The following is a 22,064-nucleotide window of genomic DNA, read 5'->3' as shown; positions in this document are numbered from 1 at the left end:
TACACTGTGCTACCTATTTACCATTCACACAGAAATACTCTTATAACTGTCATTTTACAAAGCTAAATTCAAATTAAATTGCTGTATGAAAGCTGATTGCAGAACTTCAAGACTACAATTAATATTTACTCTTATAAATCATTGTTTCCATTGGCATCCATCTGTCAATGGATATGTTTGGATACAATAGATCCAACAGATATGTTGGATTTTGTTTAGTTCATCATGTACACAATATTTTAATGTTTTCAGAGGGAAATAGATAAGTAGATATAGTAACACATGACTATATGTGAAACTTAATTTGGACTCAATTTCTATATTTTATCTTTAGGTTTGAATAGATTTTTAAAAATCCTGATTATATCGGTAATAACGTTATGCCATATTTATATCTAATTTATATATTTGGGAACTAATTAATCTGTGATTATTTAATAAAATAATATGTTTGCTCTTAAAGTTATGATTTTAGTGTGTTCTAAAAATTTTAGTGTTATCCGACCACAAAGCACTGTGGCCTGAAGGACATTGATTTACTGTTCTGAGGTGGCATTTCAAAAGATACTCTTTAAAAATAGCTCTCTTGGAAGAATAAGTTGTTATTCCAGTTTTTAGAGATTTAGCCAATTAACTATGAATACCTTCTCCAAAATAAAGTGAGAATCACTTCTAAAATAATATGATAAAAAGAATTTAGTAAACTAAGTATGATTTGGGAGAGGGAGAAAAAAAAACACATTTCCTTCTCCTTTCAATGTCAGTTAAAAGGGCACTGATGCTAAAAGCTCTTTCTTCATAAATTATAATTCATATTTTCAGAGTCTGAAAATGCATTTAGAATTTTAAAGGCAGGCAACACTCAGTATAATTTTAGCTTTTTGTATTAGTCTTTTAGTTTCTTCTGCTTGTCTAAGGCCAGATTGCTACTATCTATACAAAACCTATAATTTATAATTAAGAATTTTCCAATTGTTTGTAGACTAAATAGATAAAATTATATGTTATATTTTTTAAATTTTTTCTACACGTGCAATTTATTTTCATAAAAAAGAAAATCAAAAGTTTATATCAAGAATTTGTTTTTAGAAAAACTTTGTCAATATATCAAAACATTTCTATAATCATAGTCTTGTCACCTAAAATTCATAACCTTCTGGCTGTATAGAGAATAAAGTGAAAAATAATTCAACCAAATAGCACATATATGTGCATATACACACATCTACATATACATAACCCTATATTTTCTATATATGTGTGTATTATGCAAATTATTCGACAGTGCTTTGATCCTCTATATTCAAATGTAGTCTAATGTCTTGGAATTTGGCTTTTTTTTTAAGAATCTATGATTTCATGAGAGGAAATACTTCCAAGAGACTAAATTCACCATATCAAAAATAATCCATAACTGCCATGTGCCTTTCTTGGGCCCAGAGAGTTTTGTGCCTTTTTATTTAATTTATTTTTATCTAAACTACAGAGCTATCTAATGAGAATGCCTTACTATAATGATATAATAAATAATAAGTTACTATACCATACTTAACATCATGTAAAATTGTCACATTTTAAAATATATATATATATATATATAAACTTTTCTTTCATTGGTGAAACATAAATTATTTAATAATTTGCAAAATTAGTTCATATGATGACAGTGTGATGGATTAGTAGAAGTCACCAGTAGCAAAGTTAATCCCTAAGAGTAAAGAAAAGAGGTCATATTAATTGATAGGAGTAAGGAAATATCTATATATTATGAAGAGTTTGAAATAATCATTCTGTATTTTTCAGTATTTTTTTCCAAATGGAAAGTAACAATGATCTAAAAAAAGCATCCTTTTTAATAACTAAAATATTTCAAAACATTAAATAAGCTTCATCTATCAAAAAGAAAGACTATAAAAAACATGCCCCAAATCTGGAGATATTTAAAAAAAGATGCCTCATCAAGGAAATCATCATAAGTTCATATAAACAGACAAAAATTTGGGGCTATTTCAAATATGAGAAGGCTTAATCTCCAAATAGTGACTTGATTTGGGAAACCACAAGAAATTCAAAGACCATCCAAAGAATCTGAGAGGAGAGAATAAAAATTTCAGTACCTTGTTTAGGGAAGTCCCAAAAGAAAACAGAATTTGACCTAATAAGAAAACTATAGGATACACAAAATAATTAGCAATCATGTGCCTGCATTATATGCCAGAGTCTGCATGGAAGACCAAATAGAAGTCAGGAGAAGTAATGTAAAGAGTTAAGTAAGGACCAAACAGAGTCTGATTATGCATATAAAATATAGGAAATCCAGAGCTCTTTTTCACAACTAGAACTGAGAGTGGAAAAAGATGCATCAGGGGCAGCTAGATGGATCAGTAGAGAAAGAGTCAGCCCTGGATATGAGAGATCCTGAGTTCAAATCTTAAGTCAGATACTTCCTAGCTCTGGAGCCCTGGGCAAATCTCTTCACCCCAATTGTCTGGTTCTTATCCCTTTTTTGCCTTGGAATTGAGACTTGATATTTATTCTAAAATGGAAGGTAAGTATTTTGAAAAAGTGAATCAGCACAAAAAAGGAAAAAATATTGTCATGATGTTAGGAATTGTCAAGACACAAATTTAGAAGAATATCATTCTATTTCATTAACTGTCACCTACGGGGCAGTTAAGTCAGTAAAACTGCAGTAATAAGTCACCAAGAGGGAGAGACAGGAGTAGCATTCTTCCTGCAAATCTAACAATAACTACCACCTTCAGGTATATATTGATAAATATAGCTCTGAATATTCAACACAAGACCTTTTGGAATATTAGCATCCCAGATTACCAGTCTTACTTCCATTCCAGGCTCACAACAAACATTAATGGGAATAGTCATTGTTGAAAATGTATTCTATCTTCTTTGTCACTATGTCACCATGATCTCCAAGTTCTTTCTTAAAAATCAACAGGAGTATAAACCCAATAGTTCTGAGAATGTTAGCATATTCAAACCACTATGGGCACTTTTCCTGTTTCTACTCCAGCCCTTATAATTATCTGAGAAACAATTATGTGAAATTGTGACCTTGAAGCTATTCCTGCAGGTGCTAAAGCCACCATTATTGAAAGCCCTCAAAATAAAGTTCTTAACACTAAAATCCTTTGAATGATCAAAGGGTTTGAAACTGCAATAATAATGTCTTTAATGAATGGAAATGACATAAATAGGTGTTGTGATCTTTTGTGTTGTACCTAAAAGAACATTAGACTGTTCTTTTATAATTGTGGCTGAAATCTTCCTGAGATGTTGTGTTCTACTAATTGAATATGAGTTTGAGAAGAACAGGGATTTTCTCAGGTTTTATTCTTGTAACCATTTTAAAAACAGATTTTTATCACAATGTGTATGTCACAAAATAAACATTTTTCCTGCACTCATTTACATGTAAAGCTCCAGAGAAAAGTACATGTTGGCATATATTCAATTAAAATTCTTGGTGGAAATGAAGCAAAAATTAAAAGTTGCTCATTTAAATGAAAGGAGATATAAAGGATAGAATTAAAAGAAGAAAAAATAGGTTAATACAGATTATGAAAAATCTTACTCAAGTAGCGAAGTCATTGAAAGTTAGATAGGACCAAACAGAAATTATTGGCTCTTTGAGATATCAGGAAGGACTAGAACTGAAAAAAAGGTCTAAATATTTTTAGAAAATGTAAAATATATATTTAGTTTAAAAACTGACAGGAAAAATGGGTAAAGGGGAGATAATCTAAGGATAATTAAAATCCTTGAAAACTTCTAACATAAAAATCCTAGCTAACTTATTTTAAGGAATTATGAATGAAAGCTGTCCAGGCACAAATTATAGTATAAAATGAAGATAGAAAGTATCCATTTGTTCTACCTAAACCAACCACTTAAATGAAAACTCCCAGAAATGCCCTAGCCAAAATTGAGAGCATCCATTCCAAAACCCTTTCTTACTGTCAGTTTCCTAATGTGATTCTGAAGGTGAGCACAGATCCAAGTATACTGTCAAATCTTCCAGAACTTGTGTAGAGAGAAACAAGTGAGGAGGCTAGTGATGGCTCTATGTTTCTAGTTTACTGCTAATTAGTATTCTGAAAGATGACCCCTAACTTCTTGTTTAACTGTTTATTTATTCTTTAAATTCCACTAAGATTAGAGTGAAGAAATTTATGAGACTTATATCCCCATTCACAGTTTATTTAAAATACTTTTCTAGTGAAGAAAACAAAAGCTCATTCACTTAGGAAAATTCAAATCAGTGTTGCAACACCTTAAAGAGATTGACATTGAAACACGTTGCTTTCTGAATTCCAAAATTCTAAATTTGTGTATTAAAGCAAAGCTTTGATGCAAATTATTTATACTGTGAAACATAATGCATGACAATTGAGTATACTTACTAATAAAACAAAAGTAATTTCTTAGAAGCATAAATAGACCATATAAAGCTGAAAGGAATATTTCTTCTGAGATGGGATATTTAATGAAATTCTCAAGTTTTAATTGGAGACATTTGAGGAGGGAAGGAATATGTACTAGGCCTGTGTCAGTGACCCTATGGAATGCGTGCCAGAGGGGGCTGCTCCCTTTACCCTTTCCGCATTCAGCTGAGGACCTTTCATTCAACTGCCCACTTCTGTCTCCCCTCACCCACCCCTCTGCCCAGTAGCCTAATAGGAGCACTTCCTCTTTCCTCTGTCTAAGGTAAAGTGAGGTGGTTCACATGTGGTATGAGAGTTGCAGTTTGGACACCTTCTAAAATGTTCACCATCTCTGTAAAGGATTCCAAAATGCTGAAGTGATTAAGAGGTCCATTATAGGAATAAGGAATGACTTTTAGTTCACTGGATTGATAGGTTTCCTATATTTGAAGCCATTGGGAGAGATTCCAGACTCCAAAAATGTAAGTTTCCTGACCACAATAGTATATAAGCCTTGTCTCCAGGTCTCTTTAATTGACACACACACACACACACACACACACACACACAAACACACATATATATTTGTCAAGCCTTTAGATTAGTATTACTAAAGCACAGTTCATGATTTTTTTTAAAGAAAATTCTGTATTTCTTGAAAGATGAAGTATAAAACTCATTGCCTGCTATTTAAAGTCTTCTATAAACTAGATTCCATCTTTTTCCCCAGTCTTTACTCATAGTACTTCCTTTCATAAAAGTTCTGTTCTCTTCTCACATAGCTTTCCTATGTTACTTTCAACAGGTTATCCCATATATTTGGAAATCTAGGCTGTAGAAAGGAACTCCTTTCTCATCTCCTTCATTCTTCTCTCACCCCATTCAACTCCTAAATTTCCTAGATTCCTTCAAGAAATAGCTCAAGTGACAATTCCTACATAAGACATTTCTTGACATCCTCAACCCAAAATGTTATCATTCTCTTTCTCTTAAAATATTATATATATATATATATACATACACACACAAACATATATATATATTACTAATATATAATGAATGTTCCTGAATATAAGGGACTTGCCAATGGGTATATCTCTGTGTGTAGGCGTGTGTGTTTATCTCTAGGATACACAAAATTTTAGGAAATGCATATGGCAAAACAGTTTGAAACTGTTTTCCTGCTCTTTAAATAAGTTAAAAAGAAATAAGTTAAAAGAACCTGAAGTTTCAGTTTTGTGAATATGATTTCTTTGTTTAGGTTCTTGTGTAAGAGTCAAGTGCTGGTCTAAGAAACTAGACAAAGAACTCGTATTCACATAGATATATTTTCATGGAGCTAGTTTTAGATTTTATTCTCTCAGATTGAATTTATGATGCATCAAGATCCATGAAAAGTTGCTAGTCCACCACGTAGGAAGCTCATCAGTTCTTTTCCTTATCACTTTTAAGAACTCTTCCACTTAACTTTTTAAAAAAATATTATTTTAATCAAGTTTTTCATACTATCATATTGTGTTTCTTATTTCCTTGATGTTTCCACAATTACTGAATATAAACCATCATAGTAACTCTAGTACATTGAATTCTTCATGTTAAGTCTTTAATAAATATTAGTTGAATTGAACTTTAAAGAACTAATTATATATACATATAATTATAAAATAATTTAAAGTACTATACATTTTGAACTATTATTAGAACTTTTAAATTATGTTACTTAAATAATTTTGGTTTGAAGTTCTTAAAATTATCAAAAGTAATAATGGTACTGCCTCTATCTGTGTGTTTTTGGGTGGGGGGTTAGTTTTCATAATCTATGTTGACTTAAAGGTTAAATATTTTGCATCTTCACAATTTTCTCCATTCCCCAGATCCTCAGTGTCATGTGTGTTAACCACCAGTTCCAGAAATATGTGATTAATTAATCACTGTGATAGAGGAATAATCCAGAGTCTCTGAAGGACAGAGCCTGGAAGAAAGGCAAAGGTTCATCCACAGCAGGAGATGGTTGAGAAGACTTGGAATCTTGAGGGAAGAGGATATTCCAAGGAGAGGTAGTTGGTCTCTCTCCATCTATCTTGAGACAACAAAAGTACAGGTCTGATCAGAGACTAATCCTAAAACATACAAAATCCCTCATTGAATTTAACCACCATTTCCCCCCAAAGATACCAAGAAGTGTGGCCGAAACCTGTGAAGAATAAGAACAGCATAGCAAAATCTCACACAGCTCCTGTGACAACCTGGGTCTGGACATTGGCTCTGCTGCGACAAAGACCAGGGGTTACAAACTTGAACCTCTCAGAGACCATGCTGGCAAGTCTTAGTCTCTCAATGAGGGAGGGAAAAAGATATTTTAGAAAGACAGGGACTTCCTTTACCCTTTTCCCTATAGACCCCAACCTGCAGATATCTTTCTTACCTTACTCCTAACCACCATTTGTTAAAATAAAGTCAGTTATCTTAAATTGACTTCTTTGTCATACTGGAAGAGGGAGAGAGCTGATTTCTCTCTTTCCCCAATGGAAGAAGTTCACCCATTAAAATCAGTTATTAGAGGGAAGTAAAGGCAGAGTTAGTGGAGAGACATATTTGAGGAAGGCTGAAGGGGGGAATCCATTTTACCCTCCTTCTACCTTCTGGGTATGTATCATCAATTCTTTCTCCATTATACTCAAACAAATCCTCTAATGCATTCTATAGCTACGTGCATTAAAATTCTCATTAGTTGAAGTAATAGTTATGAAAAAGCATGTTAATTAGTTAAAAAATCAATAGAAACTTAAAATTCAATTTTGAATAATGAAACTCCATGGGATTCACTATTCTTATTTAGAGACATCTAATTATATAGTCCTTTCTTCCTTGGTTCCTTGCTTCCTTCCTTGCTTCTTTTCTTGCTTTCTTCCTTCCTTCCTCCCTTCCTCTATCTGTCTCCGTCTCTCTGTATCTGTCTTTCTCTCTCTTTCTTTTGAAACCAGTAAATATAGACATACTTAATTATCTCAACCATAGAGATGAAAATGAGCATAGAAGGAAGGCTAAAATAATAAATCATATTCAGGGACAAACCAATCGGAAAAAGAAGTGGTTTACATTATGATATGTTAATGGATTCTTGTTGAAGAATTGATGGCTGTCCTTTAGAGCTGTATTTTGTATACCTTCAATCTAAGTTTGCTCCATGAAGTGTGATATAACTCCTGGAAAGCTGAAGAGTAGCCATTTCTCTAGTCAGATTAAGATGAAAATTTAGAAATGACTTTTTTCCTTTTTACCACTGATACTACAATGGGATATTGTTTTTTATATATATGTAAAATAGGGGGGTCTATTTACCATTTTATGAAATAATACAGAACAATGGAAGGTGATTGCATACTTAAACATCAGCATTATTCAAAAAAAATTATTACACAAACTATTCACATGACTGTGGCAGGAAGTTTTTATTTGAGTTACTCTGCTTTTTGTCTTCTTTCTTACTTCAGTCTGATTGTGAGGTAGATTTCAAAATTAAATTTGTAAGAGAAAATATGACACAAGTTTTAGTGTCAAAATAGAAACATATTTTTGGAAGAATGAATAAACCAGAGACATTTATTACTAAAGGTGGGAACCATTTTCACCACAGGAAATTCCATCTCCACATTTGTTTCCTAACTTTAGTTTCCTCCATATTGAGCATATTTTCTAAATAAAAACATCTCATCACTCCAAATTTGCGTTACACTTTACATGATCTTTCTCTCCAAATACTCTCCAAAATAATGCAGAAGAACTTTTCTAATGGCAAATATATGTTTCAGAAAAACATATTTTTAAAGTAAGCAGCTTTCATCTAAAGAAAAAAAATAAATGACTACATCATTTGGAGTAATGACTTGAAACAATAAGATGTTCAATCTAAGGAAAAAATAGTAGCTCTTCTTGCTGGTGTCCATCAACTCATTGATAGGCAAAGAACAATATAGCAAAATATAAATGCTCCAAAATCAGAGATTACATTTCAGAATGGATTTTGTCAGGTCCTTTTTTTTCTTTAGCTGTTCATCCACATTCTTATCATTGCAAAGAAATGTTTCCCATCTGTTTTTTAAATTTTATTATTGTCTTACACTCACTTTATGAAAATAATGTTTTGTAGGAGGTACTTCAGATCCACAAAAACTCTGAGTCGTATTATAACATATTTTATTGAAACTAGGATGTCAATTTTATTAAAATATTAATTTGAACTCTAAATGTCTCATGTTTTCTTAGATACCAAAAACATGTGAAGTTCAATTCTGTCTTATGGCTGGAAACTATATATGTTATACTTTCTTCCTACATAGATCATCTTTCTTGTTCTTGAAGGTTGTGTTTATGTTTGCCCAATGAGGTGTAGAAGAAGAATAATTACCAATGTATAGTTTAAGTCAAAAGTTGTTTTTTATAAATAAAAAGATAATTTTGCTTTTTATTGCCCAGAAAATTACTTCAATTCTCGACTTGACTCATGTGCAAACAGTCCTGAAATCTTAAGTTATATTTTATTTATTTTAAAGGTGATCAAATAAAGGAATTAGGGTTATTTTCAAAGTTTTGATTTAATTCACTTATTGTATCTCAAATTCCAAAGCTCCAAACATAAAGTTTCAGAAATTTAAAAATCACTTCAAGAGATTAGTGATTTCAATATTTGGTTTTATGCATTCAGTTTAGTTATAATTAAATATACATTAATGTTCTCTCTAAATGTTTAACATCAGTTAAAGTCCAATTTCTACCAGAAATTTTAAAACCTTTTACATAATTTCCTTTATACCCCCATTGCTTACCCTTTTGGTTTTCAATAGAAATTTGTTGATGACTATCATGTCATAGTGAGAACATGAGGTTTTATATTAATTTTCAGCCTGAGCTTCTTATTAAAATAAAACATAATAATATTAATCAGAATCATTTCTTAGTATGAGGTTATTAGGTAATGTAGATTATGACTATACAATAATATAGAGTTTGGAATGGGGTTCGGAATTGAAATAACATCTCTATAAAGATATAGAAATTCCTTCTGTCAGTACAGATAGATAATTAGTTTTTGAGACCAGATTAGAATTCAAGTCTCCCTATGCTTAAATGCAGTATTTATTAACTATGCCACCTAGTTTTAAGTAGGGGCTATTATTTCAAGAATTACAGGAAAAGAAGATATGGAATGGTGGTGGTGATAGCTATCTTGAAACTCATAACATTTTACCATCTGTTCACTCCTTTAAAATCTCTTTAAGTTGATAGTGATTTTGCAATTCCAAAAGAAATAGCCATTTACTGAATTATAAGATCAAAGTCTCAGATTTGTGTAAAGATAAAAATTTAGGGAGACTGAGGCAGGTAGAAAATAGTTTCTCTCTGCAAGGAGTATTATATTTTATGAGGTTTATTAAAGGTTGAGCAATTAAGAATATACAAGTAAGAAAAGGCATGTGCCAGGTGGACCATAAGGCAAATCCAAAATTTCATTCACATTATAAGGCACATCTGTTTGCCAGTGGAGACAGGAAGTAAAGAGACCCCGCCTACGGGGAAGACCCTTTAAATAAAATTTTGCTCTCATCCCAGGTGAGAATTCAGTGAGATTAGAGGGCATTCTGGGAGCTAGACAGGACTCCTGGGGAATGGAGTCCACAGTTCAAATCTCAATTTTACATTTGGAAGATGATTCAGTTGCCAACATATGGAAAGGAATAATCTTATTTATGACAGAGTCCAAAATTAGTCAGTTCAACTCTGCTCAAAAAACTCTATTGTGGTCTTTACCTAACAACGCCTTTTATTCTTGCATGTCCTCTATCAGCATTACTTTGTTTCTCTCAAGAGCAATGCGTCATACTTAACTTTCAGGAAAGCTATGATTTTAACAAATATTAGTGAAGAGCAATGGAATGGATTTAAATCAAGGACTTAAAAAAGTGAAAACTTAGTATTTGGAATCACTATCATGAGACCTTTAATTTCCTAAAATTATGATATTGAAAAAAAATCTGCAATTACACCACAGGGATTTCCCTTGTACCTCATTTGCGATGTGAGTTTGGGAATATAGAATTTTCATAGAAGTGGTAATATTTCAGTAATACTTTCTTACTTCAAAAAGACATTCTAAGAATGATGAAGCTCATGGTAGGATCTTGACTCATCTATACAAACTATTAGATTGGCTTTTTAAAAATTAACATAGTTACGTGTCTAACAGTCATGTAAACTTTGAGCATGTTCAACACTGCAAAATTTAAGGAATCATGATATTTTTAATACAGAAAATATTCAGATTTAGGTTTTTTTTTAAACTTTGTGGGGCCAAATCAAACTTTTTTATAATTTTATACATACACATCAAAGTAGAAAATAATTTATTTTAGTGAACATAAAATTAACAAATTAGAAATTAAATGTACTTTTGTTAGGCATGAAAAGTCAACTCTGATTTTATCTGTGCACTTGGAGAATTTTCTATATAGTTGCTTTCTAAAAATTATGTCCATTTTTCAGTTATTCATGTGAATGAAAGAGAAAGTCACTTAGTTTCTTAAAAACAACTGAAGTTGATAGTCTTAAAAGATTAGCTGTTTCCCCCTTTCTATTCAAAATTGTTAGGTTTAGTTTTTTTTTGGAAAATTCATTTGTGGCAGACCTTTATAATTATTTTAATAATTATTATTCATTTAATTTCACCTCATTTACATTTTAATTAATGGGTAAATCAACTTTTTGATCCAGCAATACCACTAATAGGTTTCTATCCAAATAAATCAAAGATAGGGGAAAAGGAACTACTTTCACAGAAAAAATAAAATGTAGCAGCACTTTTTGTGGTGGCAAAAAATTGGAAACTAAAAGAATGTTCATCAATTAGGAAATATTGAACAAGTTATGTTATATGTTTGTCATATACCGTAAGAAATGATGAACAAGATGATCCAAAAAAATCCCTGGAAAGACTTACACAAAGTGTTGCAAAGTGAAGTAAGGAGAAGATCATTCTACATAGCAACAACAATTTATGATGATCAACTGTGAATAAGTTTATTATTAGCAAAGCAAGGATCCACTATAACTACAAGTATGCAAAAACCTGAACACCACCATAGAATGAAATGATGTACTCTGAATGTAGATTAAAGCTTGACATTATTATATTTTCTCCATGAATTTTTTCTTTAGAATAAACAATATATGCATTCTTTAAAATAATATGAACATAGAAATATCATTTGTATGTCGGTACATGTATGATATTCATTATATTATATGTTGCCTCGCAGAGGGAAGAGGGGAGGAGAAAAGAAAATATGCAAAGCAAAAAGTTATAAAATGATTATTGTAAATTGTACCTGAGTAAGAATAGGAAAATAAAATAACACATTAAATAAATGAAAATAAGATAATTTATCAATAGAACTAAGCTATTTTCCTTTTCATTTCCTCTGCTATTATTCAATTATTCACCATAACTTCACAAAAAATATTGCTTAATTTGGTCTTCACTTTTAGTTATAGAAACAGAAGGATGAAAAAAAGAAATAAAGAACCATTATGAAGTAAAAACCTTCATATGTGGTGAACATAACAGGACAGAGAACTTTCTGTAGTGAAAAGTTATATAGATTCACATTCCCCTCTTATATGAGCTATCTATGATCTTATCTTGGAGTAATGACCTGATTTCTCTGGGTCTCAATTTCCTTATCTGTAAAATTAGTTTTAATTAGATATGTACAGAAGTTCATTCTAATTTTAGATCTTAGAAACAATAATCACATATAGACTCAAAGTATTCATAGCAGTGTGAAATTGCAGTTACTGAAATAGTATTATTTTGAGACTTCTGTTATAAAAGTAAAGTGTGTATGGTTCAGTTCAATACTTGAGTTTATTTTGCCACTGTGCATTCCTTTTTTCATTACTAGAAATATTTACTTTGAATAATATATTTAGTTCACCTGGCCTGGATTCATCATGTTATTTCAGGTGACCCAACATAAAGATTATGATAATGACATAGAAGATACTTATTTTCTCAGTTCAGCATGTTCCCTTATACTTACTCTGATGGTATCCTTATCCAAAGACATGCATTTTCAAATGTATGCTTATGTCTCTTTTTGAGAAAACAAGTGGTAAAGTTCCAAATATACCATGACTACTGGATAAAAGTAGAAAGCAGCTAAATCATGAGACAATGTCATTATTGTCTGATATAAAATATGGGTAGTCAAGTTAAAGCTAACATGCTCTACTCTTGTTCTCTATAGCAATATGTTTTATAGATCATTCCCTTCTTAAACTGGCTTTATGTCACTATGGAATGTGCAAATTTCCCTGAAGGCATAGTTGAGTTCTTTAACTCAATGAAACTATGTAACTGAAGGATTTAAACAACAAGCTTATTATAAAAGTAATAAACATAGAGCATAATATTCTCTATATAAATGTATGCACATATGTATACTAATATAAGGAAGAAGGAGAAGGAGGAGGAGGAAGAGGAGGAGAAAGAGAAGGAGGATGATGATGAGGAGGAGGAGGATGACAAGGATGACAAAGAGGAGAAGAAGATGGCAAAGGACAAAGAAAATATCAGTAGAAGATGATGTCAGAGGAGGAGGAGGAAGAGTATAAGGACCTAGACCCAAGGAAAAGGAGGAGGGGGGGTAGGAGAATCGGGATAAGAATGACACATTTCTACATAGCCTGAGTCAGAGGAACAGTAGAATATTTTAGACATAAAAGTGGCAGAGAAAGGTTAGATTTAGCCAACAGGGAAAGTGTGGAATTAAGATACTCCTCAGATAGTAAGCATGGTCAGCTCCCTAATAGATACACTACAGGCAACAAAAGTAGCCAGTGTCAAAGAAACAACAAGTAACAGAGATGAGTATTCTGCAAGCTTAGAAGGTTGCTTTCCTTACCAAGGAGCATAGATGAACCTCCATAGATAGATCATTTAATGGGGAACAAGACCTACAGAAGTAAAGAAAAGATAAAGAAAAAAATAACCTTACCTAAAAGAGTTACTTTAATGATAGTTAAGATCAAAATACAAATTCAGAAGAAGAAAGAATGCCACAAAAGGAAATATTTGAAGCCTCAAAATAAAGTGGGAAAGGATGTCAGATGTCAAAAGAACCCTGGAAGAGTTTGAAAAGGAGTTAAAAATAAAATAATAAGGGAGATGACAGAAATACTTAATAGCTTGAATAAATAATTGAGAAAATCAACTCCCTAAAAATAAGAATTGAACAAAAAGAAATGAAGGTACAAAAAACTGAAAAAAAAAAACCTCCCTAAAGATTAGAATGGATTCAGAGTAAATGCACACAAAAATCCAGTGAAAACATCAACTTAAATATTAGGTTTATACAATGGATAAGGAAAAACTAAAGTAAGAAAATAAAACCCTAAAAATTAGAATTAGGCAAATAGAAACTAATAAATCTATAAGATATTAGCCAATAATAAGATGAAATAAAATCATTGAAAATATATAAGAAAATCTAAAACACCTCACTGAAAAGAAAAATTGAACTGTAACATAGATCCAGAAAAAATAATTTTAGAATCATCAGCATACCTGAAAACCAGGATAAAAAATAAAGGATAGATAAAGGATAGATATCATAAAATAAATCATCAGAAATAACTGTTATTGTATCTTCAAAAATGGAGAAAAACTAGAAATGGAAGGAATCAAGCAATTAATTTCTGAAATATTCCAGGGCAATTAAAACCAAATTACAAAATTTCAAGACCTAGAAGAAAATACTACAAGTAGTCAGAAGGAAAGAATTCAGATTTTGGGGACCCACAGTCAGGATTACACAGGATCTAACAGCTTCTACTTAAAGGATAACATGGAATGATCTATGATATTCCATCCAGTAAAGAATATAGGACTACATACAAGAATTAACTACTCAACATAACTGAGCAAAATCCTCCAGGATTGAAAAAAATGGACATTTAATGAAATAAAATACATCCAGGCTTCACTGACCAAAAAAACCAAAACAAAACACAGAGCTATAAAGAAAATTCAATGGGCAAATTGCACTCTTGTTAAAAGAATAAAAAGGAAAAGGGCATACTTAAATGTTTTAATAAAATTGAAATATATAAGGGGAAAAATGGGTCATTTTATTTTTAAAAGCATTGGACTTGATTGTTTAAGAGTGTGGTAACCAGGAATTTAATTTATTCCAAAGAGATTTATTTACAATTTATTTACAAGATATAGAAAGAGTGAAGTAAGAAAATCAGGAAGAGGATAGGTTAAGATATCTAGCCTAAGCACTAAGTAATTTTTTCCCAGCCCTTGGCTCAATCCAGTCAAGGAGAGTTAGTCCTTAGCCAGAGAGGCCTCAGCAAAGCTGAGGACCTGAGGATACCTCTCACAAGAGGTAGGTATCTCCTGAGGCTAGTCTCTTCAGAAAATCCAGGAAAGGAATCAGCTTTTCACTCACCACATGTTAGTCCAAAGGGTGTGATTCAAGGACATTCTCACCAGGAACAGGGTCTCAAGTCTAGTCATAATATTCTTCTTCAGTCTCCAACTCATACTCAGAACTCCAGAAGAAATCAGAAATTCTCTCTGAAAATCTCAGATGATTCTCACACAAATTTCAGATGATTCTCCTCCAGAGGAAGTCATAACTTACTTTTAAAGACACTTTCTTTTGCATTACTTCCTGTGCCTTACCCTAATTTTATGTATAACATTCACAGTTGAAGCTCTGCTTAGGATGGCCCACTGGGCAGTCAGTTTGATTCTGATTCATCTTCCACTATTGCACATGTGGGTCACAGACCTCCCCACTTAATGATTAAGTGAAATACTTAAATTTTTGGTGATTAAATCTAAAAATGGGCAAGGGAATTAATTTAATTTTTACAATCAGGGGAAAGTTAATTAATTTCATTTTCACAATCATGGGAGAGTTAAATTTAATCTTCACAATTGATTACATTCCTAAATGAAAGGTGATAATTGAGATACCTAATATAGCTATGATAAGTGAAATACTTATGGTACTTAAAGATTCAAAATACCTAAAATACATGAGATACTTAGAACTTTTTTCACTAGAGCAATGAGGAGTATACATAGAAAAATTAAGCTCAATAGGAAGTATGATTTCCAAAGTAAAAATCAACAAATTGCAAGAGGAATACATTGAGAGAAAAGAAAACAAGATAGAAAAGTGAGAGAAAAGTCTCTCATAAAGAGACACCTAAAAGTCAATACAGTGGAGAAGAGAATGAGAAGCAGAGTGGGCAATGCCTGAACCTTAATTTCATTAGAATTATTTTATATCAGGAATAATACCCACACTTAGTCAAAGAGAAAAATTAATATTACCTGATAGGGAATTAGCAAAGAAGGGAGTATAAAAAGGGGGTAGATGGACAAAATAAAAGATGAACTAGGGAAGCTGGTGGTCAGAAAAAGATGTTTGTTGTGTTATGATTAAAATTTTAGTTTCTAGTAATAAAAGTATTATGTTTTTAGAGGCTTATTAAAGATTAAGAAATAGAGAAAAATACAAAAAAAAAAGAAAGCATGTGCCTAGGCACAGAGGCCATTCATAGCCACTTAATCTACATCTTGAGAGAAGTGAATGTTTGGAAGAGAAAGCTGGAAGAGAGAGTCAGTAGGCCTTAAAGCCAGTTTAAATAGAAATTTTGATCTTGCCCAGGTGGGAATCTGAGTGAGATTAGAGGGCATCTTGGAAACTAGAGCAAGGACTTCTGGGGATTGAAGTCCAGGGTTCAAATCTCCATTTTTACAAGGGGAAAGACTGAAATGAGAAGGAGAAAGGGGTAAACACTTGGATATCCCTGAATTTATACATCATTTAAGAACTCCTGGGTAAGCAATTTGCTTCTCATCACATATTGACTGTGCCAAAAAAAGAATTAAAAAATAATTTAAAAACTCATTGGCTTGGCTCTTTAAGTAGAACACTAAGGAGGAAATAAAATGCAATCTTTTTTTTCTCCAAAATAGTTTTGTTCATCAGGAAATATCTTAATCTATTTTACCGGTTCAATCCCCAAACACTCAAACTTAATAAAGGTAACATTGAAAATATGGAATTCACAAACTTGTACATTTGACAGTACTCCTAAGTATTATTGAGTCAGGAATCTGGATTGTCTATGTATGTTAGATTCTGGAATTGGACTTCTTAAGGAAATTGTAATTTCTTTCCCTATTTTCAGGATTATGGAGTTCAAAAAACTTCATTGCCCTTGGCTTGAGTTACTCAAGTCTAAAATGAGAGGGGTTGGCTTAAATGATCTCCAAGGTCCAATTCAATTATAAATCCTATTATCCTAACCAATTTCTTATTTTGCTACTTCAGATGAAGCAAAGAAGCATAGAAAGGATGATGAGTGCATACCTGTCAGGGCAGGTAGGTGATACTGATTTATTTTTTGAAAGGTTGCTTTATTGCAAGTTACAAAATATTTGCATTACTTTAGTAACAGGGAATAGTACTGTGTCATATTTCAGTGAGTCACAGTCCAAGAGGACAGAACACTTAATCTTTCCAACAAAGTTTTAATGAAAGCTCATAAACCTGTGGTCTGTCAGCAACCAAAGTGAAAAACAACCATTAAAAGTGTCGGAAGACTGGTGCTTGTTAGACAGCAAACATCATAAATTGTTTTCTCCCTGAAAGGCCTGAGAGAGACTCCTCATTTCTGTGATAAAGCCTTTGAATATTTTACATATAACATGTACTAGCACAATGTAAATCTTTCTATTCATGGCAACCTGCTTAAAGAAGAAGAAAAAAATTGCATTGCCCTGCCCAATGTACATTCCCATATGGTACCAATGTAAATTTGCTGGCAATAATGCAAATATTTAGAGATGTTTTTGCAATAATGTGACTTTCAGAAGCTTAACTCAGTAATAAAATCATGCAGAGCATTATCTTTTACTTACTGTTGAAAAAGCAAACAGTGAAAAATAATTCAAGTAATTGTAATGTGTGAGTGTTTTCCTCTTTCATCTGACAAGTTTCTTTTCTACATGTGGAAATCAGGTCTCCTTCAAGATGTTTTTGGGAAGGGCATTAACAACATTATCTAAGACTAAATAGCATGAAATATTGGATAGAACTTACTAACTCTATCGTCAAAAGAAATAAATTCCAATGCTGTTTCTTATGGCTTCTACCTATAAATATCTTGGCTAAATCACTTAAACTCTGTGGGACTCAGTTTTCTCCCTTGTAAAATAAGGGAGTTGCAGTACACGAATTCAAGATGCTTTCAGCTTTAGATTTATGATTTGGCCTCTTAAACACAGAATTTAAGTTATATGTTTATATTCTTCTATATTAATACTATATTTACTAATAGTGAATATGATAAAAGTAAATAATGAATAATAAATAGAATAGTCATTCAAACTAAAATTAATAAACCATATTTCTCCTATTTTCTGATTTTAGCATTTTAAATAGTCATCAGAAATAGTAAACAAATCATAATTTTTTTTAATTCCATAGTCAAATTCAGTACAATTTATTTTATTCAATTTAGAATAAAGTAAAAACCTGGGTAGGTGTCAACATTAGGAATAAAGTTGGAAGTGTGTAAAATATTTGAAGAAATTGCATTTTATAATTTTCAAATATATTTCTAAAAATCATTGTGTAAAATAGGAATGGTAGAACAATCAGAGATGGCCATGACCATTGACTATGAGTGTATTTTTGTGGATTCTAAAATTATAGGCATAGGAGTAATGAATACTTAAATAAACAGTCATTACATACATAATAGTGCATTGACTCCTTAGTAAATTACAGAGAAAAGATAATCCCTTCTAGTGAAAAAATTTTAATGGTAAAGGTAGGAGAAGGAAAAATGAAAATGAATTTTTAATCAGGAATACATGAAAATTGAAAATTCACATTGATGGGATAATAAAGTGTTTCATGAGCCTGTTTCCTGCATATTTCCACTTCTAGACCCTAGAGATTCAAACACTTTTCTCTCTGCCATTTTTGTCTCTATTTAGATAACCTTTTCTACAAATATATCAGGGGGTATGTTTTAGAGTATTCATGAAAAGTGAGAGTCTTTGGTGGTTGTGAAATGTATAGGCCATGACAGCTTCTCCCTATGGAGAGGAATTTAAGTTACATGTAAGAAAAAATTAATTATCTGATGGGTCAACTGAGAATAGAAATTTTATTAGGTTGGCAAAATTGTATTTTAGTCTTTACTCCTTCTGCCTTTAGGAGAAGTATATATGCTTCTACCTATATACAGAAGCTCTGTATGATTAAAGACATTTACTTAGTCTTTGTATCACCAGTCCTTGTACAGAATAGTAGCTAAAAAAGGTCAAATTGATGAGAAATCCCCACACTTCAGCACAATACACATGTAGAATCAAAGTAAGTCTTTATGAGGTATTTAGGCAAATGTGTATTTACCTTTTTGCTGTAATATAGTGAAAAGAACATTGGTCATACTAAAAAAATAGAATTCTGGCACTGATATATATTAGAAATATGATCATTGGCAAGTTTTTTTAAATTTTTCTAAGACTCTTCAATACTGACAGCATTGTGGATACTATCATCCATAATTATTTGTGCATAGGAGATAATTTTTCTGATACAATAGGGTATGTTGTGAAAAATTCATGTTGTGAGCCTGATGTCACAATAGAAATATTAATTATTAATGTTGATTTTAAATTTTATTCAAAATCATGGAATAACTAGTAATAGAGTTATGTCATCAGATATAAACAGTCAGTTGTTCTAGCTGATCTAATTTTCTTGAAATCAAATTATTTGCACATAATGATATCATTATGAATATTTTATTTTTAGTCTTTTAAAGGAGTGATATTTACTTCCCATATAATTATGGACAAATCATTTCCCTTTTCTGCATTCAGTTGATTCATATATAAAATAATGGGGTGAGAAGAGGTGATTTCTAAAACCATTTTTGGCTCTAAACTCTAATGATATATATAATACAGAACATGATGAAGTCACTGAATATACTCATCCATTTCCTTATTTTTAAAGTGAAAGGACTATATTCCTTCATCTCTAAGTCTTTTTTAGCACTAAATCAATTATCCTAAAATAAAGATGATATTCAATAAAAATTACAAAACAGTATATGAATATTCCAACAGTGTCTTCATTGATCAATTCCAAAAAACGTCATTTTAAAAATGTGTGATACTTCATCAAAATAGAGCAGAAGTTATTCCAGTATGGGATCTTCTATGCATTTAAATGTTCATACAATATTATATAAATATATATTCATATATTTTAAATTCATGATTCTAATAAAAACTATATTTCTTTATATCTATTAGTCCATTTTCTATTTATTTCTCTTTGAAGTTCTGATGGCAACATGTGAAATAACTCCTTTCAGTTAATCAAATAAATCTGAGCACTCACCCACTTTCCAAATAAAAAGATATGATGTTTTTCTACCTAATCATCTTTGACTCTCATCCAAATATTTACATAGAAGAACATAAATGTCATTGATTATTCAGTTAATTAGTAGTATAATGAATTATATGTATAATGGATTTAATAATATAAAAATGTAGACTATTATAGAAATTGGAGACAGTGACCCCTACCCACTAAAACACTTTAGGAATCTTCAACCCAGAAAATCATGTCAGACTAAAGTCTCAATATTTTTTGAAGGATTTTAGATGTCTAGAGTGCTTCTCCATAGGATTAGTTGAATTTTAATTCCTCAAAACAAATCATAAGATGCCCTTTCCCTTGACATTTAACTCCATTTTTTAGGAAGTTAACTTGTTTTTTTTTCTGTACTTTATCATCTTATTCATCAAAATGATTATATCTCTATATTTATAACATGGGCTTAATCTGAACTTAAAATCAACAAAAATATGTCCTTTCTGAATTTAGAGGCAACAGTACTGTGGTTTGTCAACAGTGTTGAATGCACTCAAACACTTGAGTTGAAACATTTTAGTGATGTGTGTGTGTGTGCAAGGAAAGCCCACATGATGAAATACTAGGTCTAAATGGTTCCCAGTATATATGGCTATTTGCATCTATCTATTGTTGTTTAATAATAGCTGATATATAATTTATATCAATTCCCTTTGCTTTAGGGACTTGTTACTCTGTGCAGGTGTGATAGTTGTCATTCAGAGTAATGGGGAAGGCTGAGGAGATATTTAAAGAAACAAAGTTGACATTGAATGTTAGTATACTCTTGTCTTGGACATATTCTGTGCCCATTTGGGCATTTTTCCCTAGGGACACAATGGATAATAACAAAAATAGAATATTACTGGGAAAGCTACACAGATAACCAGACTCCTCAAAGCCTCAATGATTTGCCACAAAGTCTCACATGAATTTCTTGGTTTCACACTTGAAGAAACATACAACCCCATAATATATGGGACTATCATAAAAAAAAAACAAAAACTATAGTCAAATACTCATGCTCTCTGATTTTATCTGCTACCTACATATACATTAAGAATGGAAAGAGGCCAATGCATTTATTTAAGCTATTTGAAACAGCTGTTCTCTTGACCACAAGATCAACCACATACTTTCCTGAGTTTGGTAATGCATTACATCAAAATACTCTGGGGTGAGTATTATTTTATAAAATTCTTTATATCCATTAGTCTTTTGGTAAGTCTATAAGAATAACTAAATTTAGGGAGTATAAACAATTCTATGAAACATTTGCCATTTTTACTGGTTAATTTGTTTTTGAAATGGATATTGGTATAATTATGGCAAGGCTGACTAATTGGCCATTACTAGACATTTTTCCATCAATTAGAAATATACTCATATATGAATGTATACTCTTTACATTTCCTTATGAATATGAATTTCTAACATGAAATCCTTAAGCGTGAGAAACTCTTGTAAAATAGCATGCCAAACTGTAAATTGAAATAGCCTTTACTTTATTTCTCTGGTATTTTTCCAATGTATTTATATTTTCCTTCAGTGTAAGGAGATGCTAATGAGGAACTTGAAAAATGCCGATTAACACCTTTTTCATAATTTAGAAATATAAAAATTTTATGAGGCAATGGTGGTTAAATAACTAGTCCAGGGTCTCACATTTTAAGTAACATAAGCCAACTAGAACTTATATTTTAATAATACTTCTTAAAATATTATAATATTTTTCATTTATTTCCTAGTACATGTATATAGTCTACTTGTTATAATTTTTAAGTATTTTTAAGCATTTATTTTATTTGGTCATTTTCCAATGTTATTCATTAGAAACAAAGATCACCTTGGTTTTTTTCCTCCCTCCCTTCCCCCAACTGCTCCCATTGGCTATGCACAATTCCTCTGGGTATCTCATGCTTCCTCAACCCAAGCCCATTTCCATGCTAATGGTTTCCATAGTAGGGTGTTCATTCAGAGTCTCTCCTGGTTCATATCCCATCCACCCCTGTAGTCAAGCTGTTGTCCTTCCTCCATGTTTTTACTCCAACTGTTTCTCCTCTGCTTGTGGGTAGTGTTTTTTTTTTCTCCTTGG

This window comes from Monodelphis domestica, chromosome 8 (genome assembly GCF_027887165.1).
Source record: "Monodelphis domestica isolate mMonDom1 chromosome 8, mMonDom1.pri, whole genome shotgun sequence".
In the NCBI taxonomy this organism is placed as follows: Eukaryota; Metazoa; Chordata; class Mammalia; order Didelphimorphia; family Didelphidae; genus Monodelphis; species Monodelphis domestica.
This window is presented reverse-complemented; position numbering follows the sequence as displayed.